This window comes from Capsicum annuum, chromosome 1, assembly GCF_002878395.1.
Source record: "Capsicum annuum cultivar UCD-10X-F1 chromosome 1, UCD10Xv1.1, whole genome shotgun sequence".
NCBI classification, from domain to species: Eukaryota; Viridiplantae; Streptophyta; class Magnoliopsida; order Solanales; family Solanaceae; genus Capsicum; species Capsicum annuum.
This window is the reverse complement of record NC_061111.1, coordinates 152,890,080-152,894,005: the sequence shown is the minus strand read 5'-3', so window position 1 is coordinate 152,894,005 and position 3,926 is coordinate 152,890,080. Positions and strand designations below refer to the sequence as shown.

At 34.1% G+C, this 3,926-nt stretch overlaps 1 long non-coding RNA gene across 1 annotated transcript; it reads left to right on the top strand.

Annotated features, from left to right (window-relative positions):
* Nucleotides 1-711: 711 nt before the first annotated feature.
* LOC124887990 lies at nucleotides 712-2,921 on the top strand. The gene is made up of 2 exons (XR_007045769.1): nucleotides 712-1,052; nucleotides 2,599-2,921. It is a non-coding gene; the product is annotated as an uncharacterized LOC124887990 (long non-coding RNA).
* Nucleotides 2,922-3,926: the final 1,005 nt, after the last annotated feature.

Below are 3,926 nucleotides of genomic sequence, written 5' to 3'. Positions count from 1 at the left end.
TATATATATGACTTATTATATATTTTTCTTTAATTTCTACAAATTAAACAAACCTATTATTTCAATTATACAAACTTTTAATTTCTCCTAACAACATTTAGTTCAAACTTGAAGATTCTTATAAATTAAAGCACATCATATAGTATTTTTAGTTGCAACTAAGATTCATTCTTTTCATGTTAATTACTACTATTTCTATTTTATGAGTATTTTCTTATCGGTTAAACCGAAAACTGAACCGTTACGGACTAAAAATTGATAAATCGAAAACCGATAAGGAATATTTTATTGGTTATTGGTTTAGCATATTTAAAAATCGAAAATCAATAAACCGAACCGATATTATATAAAATCGAATCTAACCGACCGATGCACACCCCTACTTTCAACTATTAATATGGGACTTTTGTTCGCACACCCAACATCATGCAGTCAAGTATGCAGCTAAGGCATCCTACTATAAACTTGAACCTTGTTACTAAATGACCTGATTAATTGGTTTAAACAAGTGTCATTTATTTTCTTGTTTAAATCTTTGAGAGCTCCAGAAAACTATAGTCCAACTCTTTGTGTAAAACATTGTTTGACTTCTGGATAAGAAACAGTAATTTTAGAATAAAGTATAAAATTATTTTCTTATCTCCTTTCTGGGAGCTTTCATCTGTTTTTGATTTCTCTAGTGACTCGAATTCATAATTTTAGCATTGAATGTAAGATATAATTATTATTCTAGCAACTCCTCTTGTCAAGTATGAAATTATTTAATCTCACGTTTAATTGAATTTTTTATTCCAAAATTAGCAATCCATGATTATTTAACCACACTCCTAAAATCCATTTAAAAAGTTAAGGTCAAATAGAAAAAAAGTGAAGGGTTAAAAATACACTAATCTCAAGTTTTGGGGTTAGAAAGGAAATGATGATTTTGGATGAGGATAAATTTCAGTTTTTGCTCACTGAGATGAAAGTCAAGCAATTAGGGCTTTTCAGGGGAAAGGAAATCGCACTGATTTTTCACACAAGCAATATGTCTTGACTATTTGCCAAAAGAGGTACTAATTGAAATCTTTTTTAAATTGCCCACAAATTCAATAATTCAATGCACAACTGTATGCAAGTCATGGTTATTCTCTTATTACTAGCCCTACTTTTATCTCCATCCACCTCAACAACAAAAAAAACCAAGAAGAACCAGTAAAAGATATTTATGCTTTATCCTATGATAACAAAAAGTTTGATGAGTTTGTCCAATTTGATGAGCCATTTGATACGTTGGGAAGTCACTTTAATATTGTGGGTTACAATATTGTGGGTAGTTGTATCGGACTTTTGTGCCTCTCTGATGACCTATATAGATATTGGAATTTTATTATCTTTGGAGTCCGTCTATTAGAAAGTCGGTAAAACTACCCACACCAATTTTTATGTATGAGAAGTATGGTCCACCTTTTGATCATACGCTTGGGCTTTGGATATGATCGTGTTACTAATGACTATAAGGTGGTAAGAATAGTACTTAATATTAATACGGTACTACCATATGTTAGAGGTTTATAAGCTGAGTACTGGTGTTTGGAAAGACATCACTCATGTTGCTCCGTCCTATAAATTTTATAAGCAGAAACCAGGAGTCTATGTGAATGGGGCTTGCCATTGGGTTGCTATTTAATCGAAACAAGGAGAGTTTCCGAGTGCGATGATTGTTCTGTTTGATGTGCATGAAAAGACGTTTAGGGAGATGATGGTACCAGGTAGTTTAGCTCAGATGTTTTTGTTTTACGCGGATTGGTTTAACCTTTTTGTTTCAGAGGAGTCGCTTTGTTTGGCTGATCATTTGTTTGATAAGGACAAAACAATTGATATTTGGAGGATGAAAGAATATGGTGATCCAGAATCATGGGTGAAGCAATTCAGCATCAGTAACCGCATTACATTCAATGTTGGTGTTGATGATTTTTATTCGTTATCTGATGATTTCTTGGTGAAGCCAATAGCTTCAAGGAAAAATGGCGAAATTTTGTGGAGAGTGAACAATGGAATCTTGGTTTCATATGATATTGCAACTGAAAAAATTGAGTAGCTTGGCATTTGCAATGCTAACTTTTTACCTATGACAATGCACTTTATGTTAATACTTACAAAGTGAGCCTTGTTTTACTTGATATACGAACAAACTATTTTTCTGGAGACATCCCTAGCTGTAAAGAGTCATCCAATTAATGCAAGGGAGCCTAAACGTGGGAGGAAAGTTCTTAAAAGGCAACACTAAAGGAGCAGTGCGGTGGTGTACATGTCAAAAATGAAAACAAAGAGGTTGCGCATGATAAAACAGAAGAACAGGCAAGTTCAAAGATCTTCCTAGTCTTCTTGTAGCTCATTGATATGTTCTGCTTGATCTTTAGACTGTGGCTGTTTGGAGGCTTTTGCTAAATGCACAACAAATGGCTGAGTCATTTTCGGCTCATATTACTGTTTGATTTCTTTGTCCAATAAGTTTTTGGATAAAGTTCACTAAAGTTTAGGTGCTAAACTTCTCAAACATGTTACGGCTAGTTTTTTTTTTTTTTCAATTTCTTGCAACATGACATTGTTTTGCAGGTCTCAGGCCAACATTGGGGGACCTCCTTTAACTAATTGGAAGAACAAAGTTTCTCAAGGGAGTCAGGAGTGCATGGAAATATATATTTTTTCCTTTTTTGGATAACCGTAGTGTGTGAGCCAGCTTGCTCGTACCTCAGGAGTGCATGGAAATCTTTTTTGCCAAATTTCTATGATGTTGAATGCTTGGTAGTTACAATCCTAAAGACCACTTTTATGAATAGAATTTTGTTTCCTTATCGTATGTCATGCCAGCATTTCTTTAAAGTTCATTGTTCATAACAGCAGGATTCAGTAATGATTTGCTAATTTCTTCATCTTCATTTTCTCTCTTCTACGTCTTCCTACTGGAGTTCACTCTTTCTAAGCTGAAACCTTCAATTGTAGTTGACAACAGCATCCGTTTGCATCATGGTTTCTTTGGTATGCTAGAAAGTGTTTGCAATCACCTTTTGCTGAAGCATTATTACATCAGAATAGATAATCTGTAGCCTAGTAGTTATTTTGTTCGTTCTGCGAGAAACTACTGCTACAAATATGAGCTAAATTCTGTGACTGGCATGCCATTGTTTTTGACAGAGATTTACATGGCACATACTTCGGTGCAGTACTGAGTGCATATATGACAACAGAGCTCTGCACCTTCATAGCAAAGGCAATTTTACTTGTTCTTTGCAACTGCTGGTATTCTTGAGCCGCAATTGATATTCCACTTTCCTTTAATTATCATTGTTGATGAAAGTGTGGCAACATAAATTTGTCCGTTTCTCTTGTTTTACCCTTGGACTATTTCAGTAATTTTTTTTTCCTTTCAATAGGATGAGAAACTTCAACGCAAAAATGAAAAAAAAAAAAATAACTCAATCCCTTTATAGATGCAGGGAATTCATGGAATCTAACAAACTGTCAATTGTTGTTTTTCGGGTACAAAAAATCTGTATTTTCGCAACATTACTTCAACACAAGTTCAAAAATAAATCAAGAACACTTATGAAGTTGTCCAACACCTTCAACACAAGATCAAAATGATCTTTCAAAGAAGTATGTTTTCAGTTTCTTCAAGAAAAATAGATGAAGCAGAAAAAAGCCAAGTCCTTCAAATTCACGGAGTGTCCTTAAGGAAATAATTCCCCTCAAGTATCCGAGGTTGCGGAATTTTCCTCCCAGGATAAAATGGCGTCACAACCAGAATGTAGCGGTACCTCAAACTTTCTGGTTTTCTTTGAACTCACTCAACGGGAGATGATTACACAGAGTTTTTAGAAGCAAGAAAATATTTTTCTTATGCAAAAATTTTTCATACTAAACTTGTGAAAAAAATGCAGGTT